This window comes from Apteryx mantelli, chromosome 2 (genome assembly GCF_036417845.1).
Source record: "Apteryx mantelli isolate bAptMan1 chromosome 2, bAptMan1.hap1, whole genome shotgun sequence".
Taxonomy (NCBI): domain Eukaryota; kingdom Metazoa; phylum Chordata; class Aves; order Apterygiformes; family Apterygidae; genus Apteryx; species Apteryx mantelli.
The window spans coordinates 83,632,324-83,646,957 of NC_089979.1; the positions used below are offsets into that span (position 1 = coordinate 83,632,324).

General features: G+C 36.4%; 1 protein-coding gene across 1 annotated transcript in view; it reads left to right on the forward strand.

Annotated features, from left to right (window-relative positions):
• The first annotated feature begins 2,327 nt into the window (after nt 1–2,327).
• Nucleotides 2,328–14,634, forward strand: part of CDH10 (cadherin 10) — a 100,840-nt gene continuing 88,533 nt past the window's right edge. The window contains exons 1-2 of the mRNA XM_013952901.2: nt 2,328–2,597; nt 5,794–6,148. The gene's annotated coding sequence lies outside the window, so the exon portion shown is untranslated. The remainder of the gene's footprint in view (nt 2,598–5,793; nt 6,149–14,634) is intronic.

Consider the following 14,634-nt stretch of genomic DNA (forward strand, 5'->3'; position numbering starts at 1 on the left):
AAACTGTTAAAAGGAATTAAAACCTTTAACTGAATTTTCAACACTAAGTATTTTGCTCATTAGCCAAAGAGCAGTCCAGCTTTAAAGAGCTATGTCCCAGCCATGTGCATGCATTTCCATATATCTGTGACTCCTTTCATGGTCATTTGATTGGTCCGTATTGGCAAATTGGAAGTGTAACTGTTATTCTAAGACACAGTGTTCAGATTCCTATTGCAGGGACTAAGCCTAGATATAATATTTCTGGTGATGGAAGCACAGTTAGTACAGGTAGAAAAGATGGTTCCATGAACTTCACCTTCAGGTTGGTATGAGAAGATTTGCCTAAAAGAAGAGAATTTTATGCTTTCACTTTTGCACAAATAAAGGGGTAAACTTGGAAAAGACAGCACAAATGTCTCAACATTGCCGATTCCACACAGATCATTGGGAACTGTGAATGTGTCTTTTCATAGTATAATGTCAAATGTTGGCGGTGATAAGGAAGCTTGACTTATATTCTACCCTCTCTTCCTTTCCTGGAAAAGGACTGAGAATTAAGTTCTTTGGGAAGCAGAAGGACATGTGGCGATTCTAATTTTTATATTGATACAGCAATGGGAAAAGGAGAAAGCAAGCAATGGAAAATCTTTACAAATACGTTATGCATTGTATTGCATATATTTATGTGCCCAAGAGTCAAAGCCAATGAACTTGTCTTTCCTTTAAAGATTAAGAATCTATTGATGAAGAGAGATGAGTTTGTCACAAACAAACCACTTTATCGGCTGTGGTGAAAAGAGATTTTTTTCCTCCTGGTGTTTTGGTGTTTTGCTTCTTTCTTTCCCCCCCCTGCTCCCCAGGTGATGTGTTCACATGTTAGTATGGCATATTCTTTAGATGCTGACTTGCTCATCTTTCAAAAGGTTGTGTTTGGGAGGTGGGTCATTTCTGTTCCTACTGATGGTTGCAGATCTGGGGAAATGACAGCGATTGCTTACATGATGAAGTAAGACAAGGCAAGAACCCTTTTCTTTTTATTTTATTTATTTTATTGTCTTCAGAATGCTACTTAGGACCTGAAAAAAGGCAAAACAGTTACCACTGAGTGGCCTAACAACATTGATCTGTCACCTATTCTTGTATTAGTTTTCCTAATTAGTTTTCCTAATTCCTAAAAATAGCTTTCACTGTTACTTTCTTCCTCGCTCACAAATAAGATATTTTTCAGCTTTTGTTTTAAGTCTTTTTTTTTTTTTTTTTAAGAGGACATTTTAACAACCAGAGAAAGTCCTTTGTGACACTTTTTGGATAGAGCAATACTGACATCCATTGGCTTAATCTTATGTAACTACTTGTTAAATCTCTCCTAAAAAATGTACACGTAACTCTCTACAGTATCACAGTGAAAGGATTGGACTTGATGTGATCCAAGGAGGATTGTGCTGAGTCCAATTTCCTCTATTAGAAACATGAACCAGCACAGATTACATTAGTGAAAAGGAACACATCTGCAAAGTGTGAAGCCCAGTAACAGTGGCTGAAATAATAAAATAAACACAGGCATTGCAAATATCAACTGGAGGAAAAAAATATTCATGGGGTATCAATAGTGACACTGACTTATTTTCAGATGATCTCTGGCAATGTGAAAATACCCCATATTATAGGAACCTGCCTTGTTTTATATTAATCATTAAACAATGAAGCAGGAGGAGAAAAGTGCTTCTAATCTAATAGCATAAGCACTTCAATAGAGAAAAAAAAACAAAAAACAACCCCCCCCCCCCAAACCTACCCTCTGGTTGCATCCGAGCGTGCTGATGCTGTAATTTAGCTTGGCACCATGCTAATTCTACTTATTTAGTTAGTTATTAATATTTGGTTGTTTGGAACAACATTGCTGCAACATCACCGGTGTTACAGAAAAGTGGTTATATTTAATCAAGAAAAATAAGGTTACAAAAAGCGGTCGAGTTTTCGGGCTTTATTCTCGCGAGCAGCTAAGTAGATTAGGCTGATTACCTCCGACTTCAAAAAACAGAGAGCCGCTCTGCCGGCGAAGGGAGGGCGAGGGGCTCCAGCAGCAAGGCCCCCGCGCGCTGAGCCCTCCCACTCGCATTCACTTGCAAATCGCTGTGCGCTCGGCAGAGCCGCCGCCGCCCGGCTCGCCCCTGCTCGGGGTAAGTGCTGCGCTGCGCCGCGCCGCGCCGCGGCCGGCCGGCCGAGCCGCTCCGCTCCGCTCCGCCCCGCTCCGCTCCGCCCGCGCTCTTCCTGCGAGCCGCTCTGTGTGCGTGTGTCTGTGTGTGTGTCTGTGCCGCTCCGTGTGCGTGTGTGCGTGTGTCAGAAGGATGCTGCTGTGCGGGGCTCTCCCCCCTCCCTCTCTAATCAGCAGCTCTGAATGAAAGCCAGTCAGAGAGAGAGCTCCCCCCTTAGCTTTGGTTCCCTGCTGTCCAGAGTTAAGTGATGCTGGGAGGGAAAAGCCGGAGTTAGATCCAAGTAGGATCTGTCTTAGGAAATAACAGCGGAAAACAAGCAAACAAAAAAGGACGTTAATAGCTAATTCTTCAGTTTTGTTTGGGGTGGACTACTTCACTTTCGCAGAAGCAGAATAAAAGGTAGGCAGATTTCTCATCTGTGTTTCCTTAAGCTGTTTATTATTATTATTTGAGCATTAACAGCATGATATTTAATGTAATGCATAAAACTGTTCTACTTAGATAACTTTTATGCATTTTATAAATGTGCTTTGGTAACAAGATGAGATGTGAAATAAATTTCGTTCTCTCCTCAAAGTAAACTGATATTTTGTATTCAAGATTGAAATACTATGCATTTTAGAAATCTCTTCCCCCCCCCCCCAGCCCAATAAGCAAGCTGTCTTTTGAGCAGCAGTTTCAATCTGTATTCAGTTACTGCAATTTCAGTAGGGAGGGGAGCAATAGTCTTTGAATTGAAAAAAGCACAGTGTTTCACAGTGTAACTGCTATGAGCATAGCATGAAACACGCACATAGGTGCCCCCACTCTCCGTGTGCCTCTGCAAGTCTGTTATAGCTTTCACTGCTACTGGTTTTGCCCTGAATCGAATTTCAGAATGATTATATGCACTTAGAGCAAATGCACCTTACAAAGGAAATCCCTGCAGAGATGGAAGTAGGGTGGATGCAGGCAATATTTCAAATAACTGTATAGAGCTATATGCACACAAAGAGAGAAAAATATTGCAAGGTTTAACATTTCGGGGTGGGGGGGAAGAGGAAAGGGAGGGAGAAGAAAATATTTAGCCTGCACCTGTGTGAGCATTTATTGCCACTGCTGCAATAAAATCCATATTTGATGTGGTGTTAAATTAATGCAGCACAATACAAGTCTAAATCCATGTTCCCAACTACTAACGATTGATGGCATTGTCAGCTGCATTAGAAATTTGCAGTAGGTTAATACTGGACATGATACTAGTTGCAGCCAGAAAAATCTAACAGCCCTTCAGCTTAAGAGAATGCATCTGCACGTGCAGTGACAAATAGCAACCAGCATTTTAAAACTGACCTATCATCTCCATTGCTTCCACACAAATGGAGCTGTTTCCTATAATCTTCACCTTTCATTTCAGTAAAAGCCTCTGTATTACCCCAACTGCACATCTATTGCTTTTAAGGTATTTTTTTGAGTTATATGACTTGCAGTGTATATATGTGTGTATGCAGATATGAATGTGTGCACTCTGCGAGGAAGCAGGTCTGTAAAGAATTATATGTCTTTTTTTTTTCATGCTAGCGGGCTTTGTATTTACATGGAGACGTTACTGGAGGGGGAAAGCAGGGGTTGGAGACTGGAGCACACTTCTGAATCTCTAAATTCCTTTTTAAATGTACCACTTACTAGAAATATTTTGAGTCTGGTGCAAACATTTTTGAGATTTTCCAGTTACTCAAACTTTTATATTAATTGGTTATTTTTTGAACTTAATAATAGTCTGTGCTATTTTAAAGGAGGAGATGGAAGAACGAACTTAGGGAACTATGAAAGACAAGCTATTTTTCCTAGTTGGAAAAAACAGCTTTTTAGAGTCAATATGGGCTTCTGTCAGGAGAGGAGTACTTTTTGGATCATAAACTGATAATCTAGTTTGTGCCTGGGGATCTTCTCAAATTTCTATATGGTAAATAAAAAATATGAGTGAAAAGGTCATTTCTGTAGTAGGTTTCTGTTAATTTTAGTCTTGCTTTATGTCCATGTTTTCTCTGTGTGGTGTCAAAATGATTTTGTACCCTTAAAATAGGAACTTTGTAATATATGAGGAGTGTTGATTATAATCTTTAAACTTGAAAATGCTGCTTCTGATTTGATTTTTGTTACTGTAGGTAGCACTGGAAAATACATCTTGGTTGCTTGATTTGCCAATGGTTTATATTTATAATGCTTGTGATTTCGCAACTGTTCATAGCAAAAAGGAAATATCAAAATATATCTTTAGGGGACATATTGGACTAAATATCAGAACTTACATATTCTGTGAAATGGTACCATTGATTTTTCATTATAGTAAATATGAGTGTAGATATAATAAAACTTCATATTTGCATGTTCTCGACAGACAAAGGGTCTGTGAGGAAACTGATGAAATACTCAAATGCGTTCATAGAAGATGCTGTGGTTACTGTTCTCTGTGCTTAGATGTAGCTGAAAAGTAAATGCATAAAAAAAGTCATACATCACTCAAAGCCATACGATCTCTTCATTAATTATGTAATAGATATTCTTAATATACACATGTATATATGCATATCAGTATACAAAATTCAACTAAGTTATGTCAGTTATAGTTATTCCTTGTTAAATAATTCAATGTAAAAGGCAGAAAAGGTTACTTTGAAAATAATACCTACTTCTGATTCTCAGAAAGTCATTTCCTGATCTCAACATGATTTCCCAAGGAAACAAATGACTGAGACAGGGCCTGTCTGGGTAATTCTGCGCAAATTACTTAGTTTCTATGTCTGCTAGCCAGATTTACAGCCAGGTGGCTGATATGCTATCCTCTAATAATTTCTAATTTCATACCTTATTACGCCACTAGGTTGCAGCATTAGTGCAAAGGGTCAAATTAAGATTAAAATATTGCTGAATGGTAGCAATGGGGGTGAGGTTTCTGACTATTATCATAATGTTATTTTTAATTAATTCATTATTATCACTTGAAACCAAGCTTGTAAACACTGAAGTGTCTTATGGACTTCACAGTATGTCCTTGTTCATGCATCTGAAGAATCTGCAGCACAGTCAGTTCTTTGATACTGTGTGATGGACAAAAATGGAAGGGAAGGATTGAGCATTTGGGCAAGTAAGTAGACAGAATATGCTTATATTAGATACCCTTGGGTAAGGGTTCAAGAGGTATTTTGTGAATGCCTTTAATGAACCAAAAAAAAAAAAAAGGAAAATTGAAATTCAGCAATAAGACTTTTTTATTACAGGCAGTTTAAGTATGCCGAGGTAAAACATTATGAAGGATGATTTCATAGTTTATTTCATGTATGTAAGAGAACCATTGATAGCATATTTTTAAATTTCACTAAATAGTATGCAACTATCAAGGAAAGCACAAACAAACTCGAGGTAACGTTCACTGAAGCCTTGGTTGACTATAACTTGTAAAACACGCACTTCATCCTGCACCCTCAGATGCAGTAATGTGAACACCTGACTAAACACTGTTCCTCTGTTGTCCAACTTCTGGCAAACCTTGAATGCAAGAACCACTGGTTCTGAATTCTGTCTTGAAATAAATGTTCCCCAAATCTCTCTTTAGGCCAAGAGGAACTCCTGTGTTGAATGTTTGGTTGCTCTTCCCTCCCTGGATTTACACCTCTTCAGCTTTGAGTCCTTGGCATGACGACTTCCTTAACTTGCCTGCTTCTGCTGGTCAGAACATTTACAAAAGAGCAATAGAACATAATCCTCATCTCTGGGGAGCTGTGTGTTACAGTCACCAGGCAGTATTGCAACACCCACAGAAAATCAACCAGACCCAGGCATTGGTTTTTCTTTATTCTGTTTTCATTTGGTGGCAAGCGAGAACACCACCCAACCAAAGAGCTACTGAGCTTATACATTCTACTGGCTGACTATTTTAGTATGTGGAGGATCTGCCAAAAATCTGAAAGGTGAGGCTTTATGAAGCATGTCCTTTTACAAGCAGTCTCCCTGATTATTAAATATCAGAGCCAGTTACCTCAAGTGTGGTGTGTGTGTGTGTGTGTGTGTGTGTGTGTGTGTTCGTGCAAGGGAGAGGGCAAACAGGGAGAATCTTTGTCTTGCACAGGGAGTGCATTATAGCACACAGAATACTGTACAAATTATCTCTTAGTTTATATTAGCTTTTTATTACTTTGCTTTTTCCTGCTTTGCTAGCTCCTGCTATTGTTTCTTGCCTCCAGAAACTTATGTGAAATAAATATGTTTATCACTTTGTTGATAAGGAAGTGTGTGCAGCAGGAGGCATAAAGCACTAAAAGTATCCCAGAGGTGTTTTCCAGCTTGTACTGTCACAGGGCATCTGAATTGGAATATGCTTATTGACTCAAGTCTGCTAGCTGGAAGTGTGCAGCACTCTCCCTGTACCAACAGGCTGCATCAGGGGAATACAAAGACTTAGGAAGTTAGCTGGGTATACTGCAAGGCAACATGGCAGGTATCTTTTCTAATATTGTTCTCACACGTGCATCAATTTTTAATTTATTCTTCACATGATGGTTTTCTATTTTCAGTTTTATTATGGCATCTCTTACCAATAACTCAGAATAAACTTTGAATAATGTTTGAAACAGTAGGAAAGCATGTAAAGAAGAAAGTATGTGTATGTGTGGTTATATAAATGTAATCATTCAGAAAATGTGAATTGGAGATAGGCGTTTCCAGAACTCCATTGCTCAAAAGCTAAAGCTGCTCTCATCTGTGTTTTACAACAACAAAAATCTCTCTCTGAAATATTTTCTCGGGAAGAATTGTATATTATGTTACACACACACACACATATATCTGTGTGTATATATTAAAAAAGGTTTGTCTTATGGTTTTACTCCTGGTATTCCATCATCTGCCACATCACAGATAGGATAATACAATAAATCCAATTTCAGTGCTTTGCATTACAGCATAAAGAACATGACATACCAGCACTTAGCCTGATCAGATCATGCTCTTTAAATTGAACACAATCCTCATGAACACTGCAATGCTATAATACCCAGATTTTTAAGGCATAAAGGATAGATAGCAATGCAATTTACTGCACTATGAGCAAGGTTTGAAATAAAACATCCAGCAGGACTGCTTTTTGTTTTCAAATTAACATAAATTAAAAATGTGTATAACTAAATTGTTATCACGTGCTTGTGTCAACCACACTTCACTCATACCAAATTTACACCTGTTTAAGGAATGAAATGATCATCCTATTAGTTGTTAAACTATCCTAATATTAAGCAAAAATAAAAATATTCTGTCTAAGAAATTGTTTTAGATGATGTATGTTCTGTCATTGGTTTCTACAAGTAGCAGTAGTCCGCAAGATAAATGCAGAGCTGACTTTTACTTTTTCTGAATTCAAGAGTTCTGGATATAGATTTTTCTTTTGTATGTTGCATATCTTTTATATAAGATTAAATGTAATGGACAAAAAAAACGTACTTTTTTTAACTGAGGGTGAGAAAAGAGAGAAGAACAACAAGTACTTGTAATTATTTGGACATGTATTGAAAGTATTCAGGCCAGAGGAAGGACGATTAGTATGCTTCTAAGATTCCCAGGCAAACCATCCCTTAAAAGCATAAATTCCTTTCTGTTACCAGTGGCCATCTGCCATTTGCCTTGTGCCTGTTCTGCGGCAAGTGGACCTGGGCCTGCAAACGTGGGCAGTGCCTCAGCTGCAGGGCTCGCTGGATGCCAGCGGCGTTACTGGGGCTACAGCGTTAGCTCTCTGCTCGTGCCAGGGGAGCGAAGGGGCGGTGGGTCCTGGAGCGAGGCTCGCCTGGGGCTGCAGAGGTCCTTGTGCTCACACCGCTGCCCTGGCTCCAGGCTCCTGAAGACAGACCCTGAGATCAGCAGAGGCCAGGGGGAAAGGGAGACCTCTAATGTTGAGATTTCTCTGACTCTTTGTCCCCGTCATGCTTTTTCTCATTATGGTTCTCATTCTCATAATTTTTATATAATTTTAACAATATTGGCCATCTCTAGGGCTTAAAAAAGCCAATAGACAAATATGGTCATGAAGGACATATGGGCTTCAATTACAAATTGGGATCGTGTATTATTTCTACAAGTTCCTGTTTCTCAGGGGAAGAACTGTCATCTTTGCTCCATATATCTATCGACTCCTTGGGCAAAGAGAAAAAGGGGAAAAAATATGTGCCTAACCTCCTTTAGGTCTTGGTCGAAGTTTGTGGAGAGTGTTACTATACTTAATTTGAAATCAAGGATGGCTTCTTTTAATCCTCAGGCTGTTTTCTTTATCTTTTTAATACATGTACTTAGAATCATGGTTTTGTGTTTGATTCTTCACTAAAGAAATATCTGAGCCTAAACGTACCTGGAAGAGTATGGATCTAAAAGTTTCTATTTTGGGTCTATCTCTATTTCATGGTACATAAGATTCCTTGAAGAGCTATAGCTCCAGATTATCAACGTGTCATGAACAAATCAGTTAAGTATATACTTCAATCTTATCGATTTCTATACAACACAGAGTTTCCAAGTGTCGTATTCACTAGAGGTGTGTATGTGCTAATTAGGTGAATAAGATTCAATTCTTAAAATAACTTTTTTTTAATGTTGAAGCTACTCAACATGACCTAGATTTTCGGTAACAGTTTATCAGTTGTTAGAAATAATTGCAAGAAAAAAGAAGAATACAAAGGAAAAATCAGGGTATGTTAAAAACAACAACAAAAAAATCCCAAAACATGATGAATTGAAGCAGGAACATGAAAATGTTTCAGCTCTTATGTTCTTTCTACTTATAAGAATTTAATTTAATATGACCTTTTACAAAATTTTTATGTTGATTTTTTTTATGTTGATTTTTTATGATGATTTCATCATCAGTATAGTTGCCTTCCAAATTTTGGTATTTTATTTGGTACAGGGAGGACTTGCACACATCAGTACTATTGTATGTGACTTTTTTTTGTTTCATTATTTGTTTCATTATAACCTTAATCCTGCAAAGTAAGCTATGCACAGCTAATAGCTCCCCTCTTCATGACTCTTAGAAAACCTAACTTACTCTTAGCCTACCTAATAATGACTTGCAGTTAAATACATAGTTTAAAAAAAATCAAAACAACTTTATATTAATGCAGTAGAAGCTATACAATCACTGCCATAGATTATGAGGAACTTCAGCAGAGTTCAACAGCATTCAGCCATTTAATCAGCGGTCTTTAATCAAAATAGTCCTGTATTTCAATATGGAATAAATGAGTTTGATTTTTGAGGGCAGAATTTGCCCTGCAGACCATAGAACTTGTGGACAGCCAGTTTATCTATGAGACAGGTCCTGTTTCATTTTCAGGCAAAATTTATTTTAAACAAATTATGGTTTTGTGTTTGTTTTTCTAAATTCTCTTAAAGTATACCACGTAAATGGAAAGATAAGTAATACTGTAAACCTCAAGTTATGTAAAGGTTACTAGAGTCTACCTATTTAAATTTTGGAACTATATTTACTTTAAAAAAATCCTCAGTTTTAAGAATAGGGAAGTTAGAAATTTCACTCTTACATGAAAAGTAGTTCAAGATCTGCTTAAGGAGAATATAACCAGCTTCCCTAGACATGCTACCACTTCCCCCCCCTTGCAAGACCAAGTTTTAAATCGTGTTTTTGACTCCTATTTCTGTTTTCCATTGGAATATTTAAAATAGGCTTTTGGCAGAAATGTTTAGTGTCCGTAAGAAGAAAGTAGGATACAAAACACCATTGTGAGTTCTTTTAGAGAAGTGGGGGGTTTTTTGTTTTGTTTTTTTCATTGCATTGGGGTTTTCTTCCTGTCATTAGAGTGCGGAGCTGTGTTCTTTCCCTTGAGCAAGAGTTGATGCTCATGGTCAAGTTATCACTGAAGCTGACACCTTGATCACAGTGGGTGAAGCGAGCCCCAGTCGTGCTAGCTACATTTGGTTCTTTCCATGACTTAATACTTGGGGGCATTTTATTGGCAGTTTGTGATTAAGAACTTACAAACTTATGTGTTATGGACTAGATGCACTTTTTCTGGTAGTTTGTTACATCTGTGAATGACAGATGTACAGGTAAAGATAGATGGATTTTTCTTTATAACATTATTCTCTTATAAATGATGTACCTTTTTTTTTTTCTCATTTACACTTTAATTCCTTAAAATTTTTCATCTAAGTGGTCTCAGATGAAATAGTACCCTGATTTGACTAATTAATTTGACTTCTTAAGGTAGAAGTGTATTACTTTTTAAATTTTGATAGTCTTAAAAGGAATATGTGTTGTTTTGATCAAAAGAAACTGATCTCTTTTCTAAAATATAAGTATGTATGTGACGTGCATACGGAGTGGAAAATTAAGACAAAACTTCTCCTGTCCTTGATTAGTGAGGCGTCTGAGCCTACTCTGAATACATGTGCTATTTGTGAATATATCCCAACAGTGGCTCCATTTCTTGTGGCTTTTTATTTGAGGTCAGAATAACGAAAATTAGAGCAGAATAGTGAAATAAGACATAGTGTATTATAGAAATAAACTCATTACAGATTCCTGAATTATTCTGAAAATTTGTACCCATCAAAAGTGTAATGTGAATAAAAAGGTCATTGGGTTTGAGCTGTTCTAAATACCTACAAGTTTGTGGCAAAGAAGAAGACATCTTGTTCAAGTTTGGAATTCAAAGTTTAAAAAAAATAACAGTATAATTTCAATTTGTTTTATTTAGGAGGTTAAATTACTCTTGTTATGCTAGTGGCTTAGAACAAAAATTACAAACAGCTATTAACAACTAATATTTTTATGTTTTCAGTTCTAGCAACACCATCTTAATTGCAGTTAAACACAAATGCTGTTGCTCAAAGTAGTTCAGCCTGCAAAGTCATAGAAGCTGGATTGTAAACCCTGGCATTAATACAGTAGCACCTTCTTGCTAAATTTTGGATTATGGATATTCAGGGGAGGAAGCATCTACCTTTTCCTTCCTCCGTGGCTGTGGCTATCACAGTTCAGTCTGTACGTGCCTGTGTCCATAAGGTCAGAGGTGTTCAGCCGCAAAGTCAGCGCTCATGAGGCAAAGGCAGGCTGGGGGCAGCAGTCCCACAGCTCCCAATTGCACCCTTCCAGCTCAGTCCTTGGAAGAGCTCCCAAACTGTCCTGTTTTACAGGAATGCATGATCATAGAGTTGTTTTAGTGGTGTGAATAGTTCCTTGTTACTCTACATGTGCTGGTATGAGTCCATTTCTAGTTCTAGCATATCAAAACCTTTCTTTTGTAATAAAAGGGTACAAGAGTTAAATCACGCTACGTTTGGGCTAAACTGAATTTCTGAATTAATTCAAATTCAAGCTATATTTTGTTATCATTAATTTCCAGTAGATTAAAATGGGACTATTGTTTATCAGGACAATAAGATGGGAAAAAATGTAGTGCCATAATGGCATGATGTCTGCAAGGAGAAAAGCATGCATGTTTTAAAGAATTAAACTAAAGTCTCTTTAAGTAAACAGCATTCATAATAATGATTCTAATGTGTAGTCAAACACTGACTTTTCAAGGATATTCCATTAATGCTTTAAAATATATGAGCTAAAATTAATCATTGTATGGAAAAATTGTTTGAAGGCAGTTTAATGTTTTTCTATAGAAGTACTGGCAATGACACTCAAGATAATACTGACATAAAAAAACCCACCTTTCTATTATAATGCAAACTTCTGTCAGGGTCTTTTCACCTTAAAGCAAACTATTATAATGACTTAAAGAATTTGCTGATGAATTAACAGTTTTGTGTTGTGAGATGTTTGGTTTCTTTCTGGCTGAAGGCTGTGAACACTTTTATTACAGGTTTTTTGCTGTTCTGTTTTTTTTTTTTTTTAAGTATATAGATATGTGAAATCTATTACATGAAATAATTGCCAGTGAAGTAATTATAGTCTGAAAATTTTCCACCCCCATAAGTTTTTTAGGGGTTGAGATTTTCTTTTTCTTTTTCTTTTTCTTTTTCTTTTTCTTTTTCTTTTTTTCTTTTTCTTTTCGTTATTAGTGCACTCTCAACCATTCCTATTATCTAATGCTTCTTTTGTGAAGGATGGTGTTTTGTTGTGGAAATAGGAAAATGTTCATGGACAATGAAGTATTTTATATGCTAGAAATATTTTTTTCTTCCATTTCATGTTAAATGACATGTAGCTTTATAAAGATTTCACTGAATTTGAAATAGACTGATTTTTAAATTTGCAATTGTGTGTGGGAGAAAATTGAGTGGAGAAGAAGCAATTTGCTTAAAGCACAAGTTGTTGAACTTTATTTTGATAAAATTGCTTTAGGGAAGACTGATAAATTGTTGGGTTTGGAGGTTTTTTTTTTTTTTTTTTTTTTGTCTTGTGCCTGTTTTGTTTGTATTCATACACTCATATATGTTCTTACTTCCCTATCTTGAAAATGAAATACTTAATTCTAAATGATCATTCCTTGTTACTTGCAATTTGTAGGAAACTTAAGCTTTGGTAAAACAAAATTTTCTCTGTATTTAGTAACCCTATGGCAAGTCTCAGTGTTTAAGCGGTTTGTCAAAGTAAGCAGTTTGTTGTCAATAACTTGCTTACTGAATGGAAAGTCAAATGCTGATAACTTTTCTTGTGCAGTTCCCCCAAAAGTTTGTTCCATTTTTTTAGATGGGAACATTAAGAATACAGACATTTTTAATCTTTTGGTGCCATCTTGTGGCAAGAGAATAATTATAAGAAAACACAAGGTACTCCCTCTTCTACAGTTTCTATGCCTACCAGCAAAATATCTTGCTTTAGTGATAGCTATGTATGTATGATTTTTTTATAGTAACTATAAAATATTAAATCAAGTCATGCACAGGAAAAAAGTTCTTTTTTTTTAACCTTTTCAAGTACATTACTATAAATATTGATTTGAGAAACCTCACAAAAAATTGACTATAATTACCACATAGAAATAGATTTTGATACTGTAATGCATTAGATCTCTGTAGAATACTTAAATACTTAACTAATTCAAGGCAATAGTCAATGGATTTTTTACTGTATTAGTGCATTAGATCTCTGTAGAATACTTTAATGCTTAGCTAGCTCAAGGCAATACTCACTTTTCACTTTAGCATAGTGTAATGTTTAGCAGAAAGCTAAAGCCTGTGCTAGCATTCTTGTTTTTTTTTCATTTTGCTTCGTGTTTTTGGCTTGGGAAAGTTAAGTTCAAACTAGCCTGTGTACCACCCCCCCCCCCCAAAAAAAAAAAAAAGCTGTAGTAGCACAGGCAAGCTTTAATCTCATCTATTTTCCTGCTTTTATTCAGGTTCAGTAAGATCAATGTTCTGGTTTTGTGCTAAATGAATACTAGTTTAATACCTGGTTATTTGAAGGTAATGCTTGTGGATGTCTGCAATCAGTACAGATCACATTCTCACTCAATCTCTTAAAGGGTTTTCTGTGTGGTAGTCCATATTTCCTTACTTATTTGTCTGTGACTTCCAGTCATGCTGAAAGTTGCTAGATGCAAAAATATTACTCCTTGTCAATGGCTGGAAAGAAAATCAAGATGTCAGTCCTGCTTTTACTGAAGCTGGTTATTCGTATTCTTTCAAAAGAAAGACAAGCTTTATTCTTCTTTTTTTTCTGAAAGATATTTCCTATAGCCTTGTCCACATAACATCTGAATATCTTGTAGTCATTGAATACTTCTTGCTGATCATAACTTTGCGAGTTATTATAATATCTTTTTTCCTGTAAGGAGCCTGAAAGGGTAGAAAGATTATAAATACTCATACCTGAGGGCTAGAAAGTGGACTTTGAAATATTGAATTTTAGTCCAGCCCTGTAGCCACAAAACCACAGAATTTTTACAAGTGCATTTTTCTTGTTCTTTTTCTATCTTTCATGGTAGGATTTAGTTGTCCAAACTGATCTACTTGAAGAAGTGTATTTTATCAGGGTGAATACCAAATGAGAACACTTTTCAGGCTGTGACCTTTGAAACAGAAGTTGTATTCCAAAGGGATGTTCTTGCAATGGAAGGAACTTCCATCACTTTCTGTATGCATGGACAATATTGTCTCACTGCGTTTAATATACTTCCTTTCTAAACTTGTATGAAAAATAAAAATATGATAAGAATTTTAATGTAAGATATATTTTCAAGCAGTTTTATGGCATTTATTAAAATGCTAGTCACTAGAATGCAGATGATTTTTAATAAGAAATCACTTGATGTAAAACTGTATACTGCCATATAGTGGCAGTGACTGTGATAAACCACTCAGTGGTTGAAGGGTTCCTTTCAGCTGGTTAGAGACGCTGTGATTTCTCTGATTAAGGTTAGTTGTAATAGCTAAGGATGAAACTTCTATTGCGCATCAGTTAGAACTGAAATAAGAGTCATAGCATTCATGCAAT